This window comes from Mytilus californianus, unplaced genomic scaffold (genome assembly GCF_021869535.1).
Source record: "Mytilus californianus isolate M0D057914Y unplaced genomic scaffold, xbMytCali1.0.p SCAF_3, whole genome shotgun sequence".
Lineage (NCBI taxonomy): Eukaryota > Metazoa > Mollusca > Bivalvia > Mytilida > Mytilidae > Mytilus > Mytilus californianus.
Genome location: NW_026262679.1, coordinates 100371669 through 100382984, shown reverse-complemented (window position 1 = coordinate 100382984; position 11316 = coordinate 100371669).

Genomic DNA, 11316 nt, shown 5'->3' with positions numbered 1-11316 from the left:
ACCTACTAAAACCTTTATTTTACATATTGATTATATTAAAAGAATGTAGGATAGAAAGTCACAGGACAAAAAGTCACAGACAAAAAGTCACGGACAAAAATTCACAGGACAAAAAGTCACAATTCAGTTTTGAGATTATTTTTCTTTAAACAAGAAAGCACTAATTTAAAACATTAAATTTTTGTTTTTTCTTGAACTATTATATATGAAGCAACTTTGTAATTAAAATTTATTCAATAAATATCAATAATGATCAAATAATTGTTATGAAAACAAAATGTCAAAGTGGCTTGGTACTTAAATGGCTTCATTGTGCCAAGAAATATATCCTTTGCATAATCAAAATTTAATAAATTTTCATTTATCAAGGCTTATGAACAATTCCCTAAACTATGTAATAAAAAGAAATTATTTCAAGATCTTTCTCTTATATATTCAAACAATTGTCAACAAATTATTTGTGACTTTTTGTCCTATCAAATTTGTGACTTTATGTCCTGCGACTTTTTGTCCTGTGACTTTCTGTCCGTTTACCTATTAAAATACCAGTTTAAGACGGATATTTACGCTTGTTGTTGCTATTTTAAAAGTTATACGGTGATAGAGCGGCAGTAGTTTAGTAGGATTTTAGTATATATGGAGCAGACCTATTAGTTATCAGAAATCAAACTGCCAGTTCACAAATAATATATTTACTGATAAATTAGAGATATTAACAGTATGTGTAGAATAAACGGAAATATACACAGAAACATGACAATAATGATTTATAGGTGCATTTCGTATATAAGTTTATAGATGAGTCATATATATATACAAGGTTGTTAAACCGTAGAACGGACCAGTGCATTGGTATAACTTCTGTCTTGTTGGTTAATTATTTGCTAGTGGTTGTCTTTTATGAGGTTACCTCGGTCGTGTGTAATCTTATGTATTTTTTGCATTTTCCTATTTCAGGCGTCATTTATTTAAAGTGATTGGGTCATCTATACTGTAGAAATGATTGCATATACTATAAGAAAAGTGTTCCATCAATTGTTTTTTATAAGTTTTGTTAATGAATAAAAAGAGGTTTTGGGTAAGCGTCAAAATGACAATAACCCACGACACAAAAAAATAGAAAAAAATAGTAGAAGTTACGACACAAAAAACGGGGAAAACATTTGTAGAAGTTAACGTAGTACGGATTCAAAAATAGATTGATTGATTGGTGATTGCTTTACGCCGCATCAGCACCAAAAGGCTATATCGCGGCGAGAGCTATTTTAAATATCATAAGACTTTTTTTTTTAAATCAGATAAAAAGTCTTTCAATTTACTGAAACTTTAGTTTAAAGCGAAAAAAAACTTATTTACAAATAAAAATTCACCAATAAGATAACATGATAAAAACTTAAAATCATTTTAAACTAAAACAACAAATTCATATTTTGGAATATATTCTAATTTCTTTTAAAAAAGAAACAATTATTTCAACAGGAATATTATTAAATAAATCATACATATCATTTACGTTAAAATGTTTTTTCCGGATATCGGAAAAATCTGCACATTCAATTAAAATATGTTTTACTGTTTACATGCAATCGCAAGGTACACATACTGGTTGTATTTCGTTTTTTAAAAGATACTCGTGTGTTATTCTAGCATGACCTCTTTCCTGCTTATAAATTTGATTTAAGGTTTGCATAAAGTTGCTTTAATTTCATGCAATTTATTTTCGTTCCTTTTACTCCAAACATTTTTCCGGATATTTAAAACATATTCTCTTATATTAGATTTAAAATCAGTATATGGTATTTCCCATTTAGTTATTGGATCTTTCAGGGTATTCTTTGCTTCCTGATTTACAACTGTGTTTCCGTGAATGCCGGTATGACTTGGCACCCATACAAATATAATTTCTTTATTGAGAATTTTCAAATTTCTCATTACGTAAGGGATTTGTAGAATTAACGGGTTTTAATTTTGGTATTTTTAGTATTGCTTGAAGACATGATAGCGAATCAGAACATATGAAAAACTTTGATTTGTAAGAAGTAGCTATAAACTGCAAGGTCAGAATTAATGCCTTAGGTTCTGCAGTAAAGATGGATGCAGCAGAAGGTAAGTGGAGAGTTGCAGCTCTGTCACCAAAGACAGCAGCAGACGACACTTTAATTCCATCATGACCTTCGATCCATCAGTATAAACGGTTGAAAAATCAGATTTGTTGGATTTTATTTCAGCATAGTGTTGCTGTATTAAAAGAGGATTTGTTAAAGCCTTATTGTAGTTGCGGAGATAAAATATCATTTTTGGTTTAGGAAGTTCCCATGTTTCAAGTTTCAACTGGAGCAACAGATTTCAATCAAAGATTTTTAAATGTGGTTTTAAACGAATTTCTAATGGAGTAATTTTATTTTCATGTTTTTCAAAAATATCTTCATAAATGAGATTAAAAACACAGTTGTAGGCAGGGTTGTATGGAAATGCCTTTAGCTTGACAGCATACTGAAGACCAAGCTTAAAACGTCTATGAGAAAGCGGAGGCACGTCGGCCTCTACATATAAACTCTCGATGGCGATGTTTTAAAGGCACCACGACACAGACAAAGACCTTGATTATACACAGCATCGAGAATTTCTATGTATGACTTCCTTTAGGAGCCATGCACTATGGGTTCATAATTTAGTTTAGAACGAACGAGTGATCTATATAAATTTAATAAAATGTTGCGATCAGCACCCCAGTCAGTGCTAGCCACAACTTTTAAAATATCTAAAGCTTTTAGACACTTTGATTTTAACATTTTGGTATGGGGAAGAAAGGTTAACTTTTCAAAAATAGACAAGACTATACAATATTTTATAAGCTCTAAATCGACCCAAGTATAGACAAGTTGTAAATAAATTCAACAATGAATATCAAGGATTAATCATCAACACCAATATAAAAATAAGGAGTTGTGGTGTGATTGCCAATGAAACAACTGGTGGGAGGGTTTAGCGTCCAGAGGCAATGTAATGCATATTCAGAACGACAACATGATAATGTGACATGAATATGAACCTTGCTTTGTACTACACCGACACGCTGCGCCGAATTTTAAACGTGCTACTTCACAAGGTAACAGTCCGCAGGAGTACATGTCACCCTACTCGGACACATTATTCTGACTCCGAGCCGACCAGTCTTTGCCCTTTCTCCTTAATGCAACTTAGCAGATAAGCTGCAAATGCCGATTTTAAAGTCTTTGGTATGACCCGGCCGGTGTTCAAACCAAAGATCTCTTCATTCGAGGCGAGCACGCTTCCATGAGACTAGAAAACAAATGACGAGGATGTAAACAACAACAGAACACCGTACGGCCTTCAACTATCAACAGGGGCCTCGGTGGCCAAGTGGTCTAAGTAGTTCTACTACTGTAATCACTAGCCAGTCAACACTGAGGTTGTGAGTTCGAACCCAGCTCGTGCGGATGCACTCGACTCCAATCTTAATTGACTAGGATTGTCAGTTTTCCTATCGAAGGTCGGTGGTTTTCTCCGGGCACTCCGGCTTCCTCCACCAATAAAAACTGACCGCCACGAAAGAGCCCACATGTGGCGTTAAAGCACCAACAATCAATCAATCAATCAACTATCAACAAAACACATACCGTATAATTATTTATAAAAAAAGCTCCAAACTAATGGCAGAAACATAAAATTTATGACAGCCGTTTCCGGTTTTGCTTCTGGTAATGATAGTGCTATTCAAAGTCAATAAAACCTGCAATTTCTTGTAGTTGGATATCATAATACTAAGCTGCGTGTAAAAATTAGTATCATTGTCCTACGGACGATGATCGGAATGTGCAATATCCGAGTTGCATGTATAAGGAGATATTCGGACGCATGCTAGTCCAGATGACATCGTGTCCTTGATGACGTCAATGTCGGTTCTTTTTATATTGGACATATGATGGCCAGGAGGACTTAATATCTACCAGCAGTGACATAATCTGATGTATGTATATATGTTACTGTGAGGTTTGTGTCCATGGAAAATGTAGTTTGAATAGTTGACGTGAGCTTCTTTGATTTGAAGTTATGTGTAGCTATTTTACATTGGTTTAATAGAAGTAGAATACAGTGTTAAACTATTTTGTTTTCGCAAAGTTGAATATGACGCTTTTGCACTAAGATACCTTTTATCATATTTTTATTATCCCTTTATATGTTATACTATCTTGTGTATGTCACAATGTTAGTACGGGCCGTCTTCAATTGTCATAAAATATCCATGTGGCCTTCCATAGTATACACACACACCCATATATATGTATATGAAATTCCAATAGTAAACTTGTATATATAATTCCTTTTGCATTTTTATATAAGTAGAAACATTTATGATATTATTATGTATATGAAAAAAATCGTTTCTGAAAGGTTTGAATAATTAAGAATAGTTTGAGATTTTATAATTTGCATGTTGAAACTGGAAATTAAATAGGCAATCGTGTATTGAAGGAACTTGTCTTTTTTTCCATACTATCATGACAAAAATTATACCAAAATATAATGCATTACAGATTGTCTGGTATAAGAAACGAGTATGACCAAGTGTCAATACATTCTACTAGTATTCGTTTTCGAAGATTAGATGTAGTAAATGAGTAAGGGTCAAAATCTGTATCCTTTTATAAAATCCATGTCATATCCTATATTGCTTCATTTACGTCACAAATATGAGTCCTTTCTTTCCCAAATCTGTGGGTTTTTTTCACCAATTCATGCCAATTCCCACATTGCGCCAAATATAATACTTTAGTCATTGCTCTCTTTGCTACAATATGTTATATGTATGATGTTCTGTATCTTATAAGTGAGCACTGGAAATTCTACCCCATGTGTTTTCAAACTGCATATATCATAATTTGGGATTAGCTAGCTACTACAGTTGTCTATCTGTGTTATTGTTGTAGAAGAAAGGCGGAAGATACCAAAGTGATATTCAAACTCATCAGTCTAAAAAAACACTGACAACGCTATGGCAAAAAAAAACCGAAACGACAAAATTGATTGATTGAGTGGTGATTGCTTTACGCCGAATCAGCACAAAAAGGCTATCATACCGCGGCGAGGAATCGACAAAAAACCAAACAACAGTCTACAAAACACAACCACATTTAACGTTTGTCTGATAGATTGTTTCTCCGTTTTCCTAATCCCCTGTAAAGCAGTAAAGGTTTCCTTTGACATATTCATCCAGTCGAGAAAAAAAAACATGGAGTTATACGCAAAAAAATCATATACTCTATAACTTTTCTTAATTTGTATAAATAAAAGAAAAAAATATCATCGTCATCACCTTCATCGTCTTCTCGTTGTCGTCGTCATCATTACCATCGTGGTCGTGGTCGTCTCGTTATCGTCATCATCATCATCGTTGTCGTTATCTGTCATATTTTGTCGAGATCATACGACTTTGTCTTCTGCATTTGTGTCGTTTAAGTTTAGAATAGGTTTAACTCTGTCGTAATACAACTCACTTTTTGAGGTGAAAGATTTACGATAGATGTCGTCATTGTTCAGGCTGTAGAATCTTATTGGAAAGAAACGGCTACTTGGTAAAAAGTTTGCTCTTTTCAAGACAAATATAATGGCTCGTGTAGGGGAAACGATATTTGTGCTACAAGATTATATAAATAACACATAACTAAGAGGGTGATATCTGAGCAGATTGTTACCCGAGATAACATTGTGACAATGTGTTTCCGAGGGGTTACAGATTGCTCTATCACCCTCTCAGCTATGTGTTATTCAATTTATTGTACTGAATGTTCTGTTATTACTGTCTTTTAAATTTCTAATTCAAAGAAACAACTACCGCTTTCAATAAAGTGCACAATTGACCAAGCGTCTCCGTGAAGGGTAATAGAGTATAGCCATGTGTTAGGGTAAATTATCTCCGTCCTATCAAATAAACAAAATCTGGCATTTTAACAGGAAGTATAATAATATGAATTGCATGACACTATGTCAATTAGGCAGCCTTTTTCATTGTACGCTTCATCTAGGTAAATTTAATAGTTTTACAATTGGTGAATTACTTGGCGGTTTCAGCATATATCTATACGTCGGAAAGAAATGTTGTCTAAATTCCCATAAATCTACAAAAGTGGTAGAGAATCTCTTGTCATGCAACAACGACGAAATTCCTAAGATGATCTATGTGTTTGACTAAGAATTTTTTTTCAATAGAAAAGAGTAAGATTCATCTAAAACAATAACAGTTATGGGAGTTGATATGTTTTCCAGATCATAAATAACGCAATTTATTCGGCCATCTGTCAAATATTTCATAAAGTACAGTAATTTTGTAACAAAAAATACCAATATGTTGTAATAAAGTGTAAACTGTCAACATTTATGACAAAATAATTCTTTGAACATTACAAATAAAACAGAAACAAGTTTGAATGTATGACTTCAAAAAATGATTGTGACTAAACGAATTGCAAAAAAAATGAATATGAAATGAAATGATAATGCAAAAAGCAGCTCTAGGTCTATTGTTTTATCGGTGAGTTAGGTATTATTACTGTTTACAAAACTTTTTCGAAATACTTAGGATTGTCTACCCCAGGAATAGATTACCTTAGCTGTATTTGGCAAAACCTTTACGGAATTTTGGGTCTTCGATGCTCTGCAACTTTGTACTTTATTTGGCCTTACGCATCCCTGTACAGCGCTATAATTTTCCGTATATTATATGACTGATGCGGTATGATACTAAACCATACACATTATTCACAGGAAATAATGTGAATACAATTCATCGTGTTATGCAGATTGAAGAATAGTAAATACGTGATAATACATGTATTAATTTTGACTACTAGTGCTTATCCGCTTTTATCAGATCAATTTTTCATTTTTTTTTTTTCAGTAAAATTTATGAATCTGCATCTTCAACATCCAAAATGATTTGCACCTGTCAAATTCTGTTTTTATATTCAATTTATAAGATGATTTTTACATCGCGATGACCTTGAGGTCTTTCCGATGTATTGCTGTCGCCTAGATTTCCATTATGTAAATTAGTTTTGGGTTTGTAACCGATCTATAAACATGATAAATATGCGCACATAAACGAGTGCAAAATAACATTCCTTATCGTTTGATATAAATACATCTCTTCAATGAATACTGATACAAATATTTTTGTTTACAACATAAATTAATAATATGAAAATGTTTTGTAGTTAGATATATATATATAAGTAAAAAATCATTGATAATATCAATGCACACGTACCGAAAAATTTAACCCGAATAATTCAGTCGTTATATTCCACTGATCTACGATGGCTACATTAACGAGTGGGAGAGTCGATCACGGGGAGGGACTGAATTATTCGGGTTACGAAAAATTGTGTTAAAGGTGTAATACCACCAAATCATAGTACGTCACATCCGTTTACATACGAAAATAGGTCGAAAAAAAATATTCCCTTGAATTTGACAGTTGTAGGTAATTGATCCTACATTTCATTGCAGTAAAACATTTCTGAGTCATAAACATATATCTTGGGTATTTCAAAGCACCATTATTTCTCTATTTTGGGTTTCTATAGAATATTTTGGAAACTTGAGGTTACATGGTTACTAAAGCTTGTACATAGGTTAAAAAAAGGGGAAAATTTGATTGGTTAACTTCCAGTGATGGTTATTTTCTTATATGCAATGAAATGTTATGTGAAATTTTTTCTATAGTACTGGACAGGATAAAACTTTACTCATGCCAAGTGTTTCTTTATTTGAAACAAAGATAAATTCTGCACAAATTTTTGAAAAGTGCAAATTTAACAAAGACTAATAGGGGAAAATCAATGGTGGTATTACACCTAAAGCATGCGGAAGAATATCTCAAAGAACGTTTTGTGACAATACCGGCAAGGACCGGTAACTCTGTAATTGTTTTTGCGGGAAAATATGAATGCCTACTCGTATCCAATCTTAGAAAAATCGAATTTTTACAGAAAAGTGTCACCATGCACTTGCATTGCACTATTATTAGAATAGTAGAATAGAATGATATACAAATGGATGCAAATCATATATATATATGTAACTGTTATTTTAATATAATATATAACAACAAATCAGTGTATACTGATTTGTATCACTACAATATAATAGTTATTACGGTGAAGTTGAATTTCCTGTCATTTATTCATCATCCACGCACGAACTTGTCTCAGAAAAAAATATATCACTGTACATTAACCTCAGTTTCAGGTAAAGAGATATGTTGTTTTTTTCTGAGACAAGTGCTTTTGACCATCCTCAAGAACTTGTGGTCATCCGATGTTCAGTACTTCAGTACTTTGATTATCTTTAGCTGAATACCATGATTTGTGCATTAATGAGCATATACCATACAAATAATCTTAAACCATTAAGCTACATTAAAACTTAATGACATTTAAAACTGACGGTAACAATTAAAATATGCTTAATCTATCTTTTATAATTCTATAATAAAGAGTTCCATTTTAATTTTGCTTCGCATCATTGTGCGAAGGTATTAGTTTCACGACGAGTGCCACATGTGGAGCAGTATCTGTTTACCCTTCCGGAGCACCTGAGATCACCCCCAGTTTTTGGTGGAGTTTGTGTTGCTCAGACTTTAGTCTCTATGTTGTGTTTTGTGTACTGTTGTTTGTCTGTTGGTCTTTTTCTTTTTTAGCCATGGTGTTGACAGTTTATTTTCAACTTATGAGTTTGAATGTCCCTCATGGATAAATTTAGCCGGTACTTTTTTGTTGGTTAAGTCTAGACATTGGTTAATAAACTGTTGACACAGAGATATGTCTCGCCTGTCTGCATAAAATTCAGAAAAGACAATCTGATGGACAGCAACATTGCTAATTAATTCAAAGTCGCTGGACCAACTAGTTGGTAGGGCCTCGAAATGGTTGACAAACTGAGATGTACGGACAGCAATGTAATTTTATAGACAATGTTGTCTATTGTAAGTAGTTCCTTTCAAACTAACTTAATCAGAAAACTTAACATTGAAAATGACTAATTGATTGAAAGTCACTGGACCTTGGCCTAGGTGGCAGGGCCTCAAAATAGTCGTCAAACTGATATGTACTGATAGCAATGCAACTTCACACAAAATATCATTGATCTATCACCAGTAGTTCCTATCAATCTAACTTAAGCAGAAAACTTAACATGGAAAATGACTAATTAATTCAAAGTCGATGGACCATGGCCTAGGGGCAGGGCCTCAAAATTATCGTCAAACTGATATGTACTGATAGTAATGCAACTTCATACGAAATATCATTGATCTATCACAAGTAGTTCCTATCAAACTAACTTAAGCAGAAAACTTAACATACACCTTATCGCTATTTGTCCGCCATTACTGGACATCACAAAGGTTCCCGTAAAATTTTGACGTAATAATAGAAAACATCTGATGCCACAATGGAAAAGTGATTGTTGTATGACGTCAATAGATCAAGAGGCGCAGATTCTCGGGTCAAGCGGCGCAGATTTCCAAATAGCGAAATACTCTGAGGTATTAAATAAATACTTCAACCCTGTACTCAATATCTGCTTTATAGTACTTTTTTAATTAAAACATTTCTATAAATCGTTGATCCTCAAAAATTGAAAACTATGATCATGATGATATTTCACTTTGCCATTATTGATTTTGTTGATACTTATAAATCTTATTTTCAATTTAGTATGTGTTTGGATACAAAAAATCAAGGACGTATATGAAAGAAAATGTAAAATTTGTAATATCTTAGATGATGAATTCCATTTTTTTCTTTAACTGTAAAATTAATAAAAATAATAGAGAAACCTTTTCAAAATATTATATCGAAAAATATGTCAATTTTAATACACTTAACTAAGTAAACTAAACTGATAAACTCGCTATTATGCCAAATCCACCAAAACCCAATGATATAAAAGCAGTCGTTTCTTTTATTAAAGAGTCATTAGAACCGAGGAAAGGAGACCAATAACTGTTTTTGATATGTTTATTATTATTGCTGAGTTTTTCTTATGTTTGTTTTGTGTCTGAATTGCTATGATCAAAATTGGTTTTCGTTTGTTTTGCAATAAAGAATTTAGAATTTAAATATGTTAGTTATACGTCCTTGAAACTAGAGGCTCTAAAGAGCCTGTCGCTCACCAGGGTCTATGTGCATATTCAACATAGGACAGTCTCCAACATTGTAGACGAGAATAGAATTCATGACAAAAATCTTTGTTTTGTTGATCTTATATTGCTGGTCATTTAAGGGCAATCACTCCTATAAAGAGCGACAGTCTACTACCTAAACGGCAAATTTGACTTGTTAGTAGATCTTGCCTTGCTGATCATTTTTGTGATTTAAAGTGTCTATTTATCTGTTATAATTTTTTATCATGTAAGGCAAAACGCAAAAAAATGGTAAAAATCGTCTTTAAAGGGCAATAATTCCAATAAGGATTGTCTTGCTGGTCATTTTTGCTTATTTAAGTTTCTATCTATCTATTATAATTTTTAAGATATAGGGCAAAAACGAAAGAAAAATGGTAAAAAAATCATCATCAAAGGGCAATAACTCTAATAAGGAGTCGGCTGACGATTTCGACCACGCAGACTTATTTGTAGGACTTGTCTTGTTGATCATTTTTGCAATTTAAAGTTTCTCTCTATCTATTATAGTTTTCAAGATAATAGGCAAACATGAAAAAAATTGGTAAAAATCATCATCAAAGGACAATAACTCTAATAAGGAGTCGGCTGACGATTTCGACTTATTTGTCATTTAAGAGCAATAACTCCTTTAAGAATTCGTCTGGCAGTATATGGGCATTGGTAGAGCTCAACATTGTGAACATTTGTGCTCCTGTCAGATTTTCTCTATTTATAACGGTTTTCAAAATAATAGACAAAACTTGCATTCTACCCCTATGCTCTATTTTTAGCCATGTCGGCCATCTTGGTTGGCAGGCGGGGTCATCAGACACATGTTTTAAGCTAGATACCCCAATGATGATTGTGCCCAAGTTTGGTTAAATTTGGCCTAGTAGGTTCAGAGGAGAAGATTTTTGCTAAAGTTAACAGGCGACGACGGACGACGACGGTCGACGGACGCCAAGTGATGAGAAAAGCTCACTTGGCCCTTTGGATCAGTTGAGCTAAAAATGTAACAATAAATTTCAAATCCTATTAAATATTTGATTGATTCAATTTCCAAATTTCCTTTAGGTGACTTTAAATTTGCATGTTCTTTACTTTTATTTGACACATTTAAAAAAAAA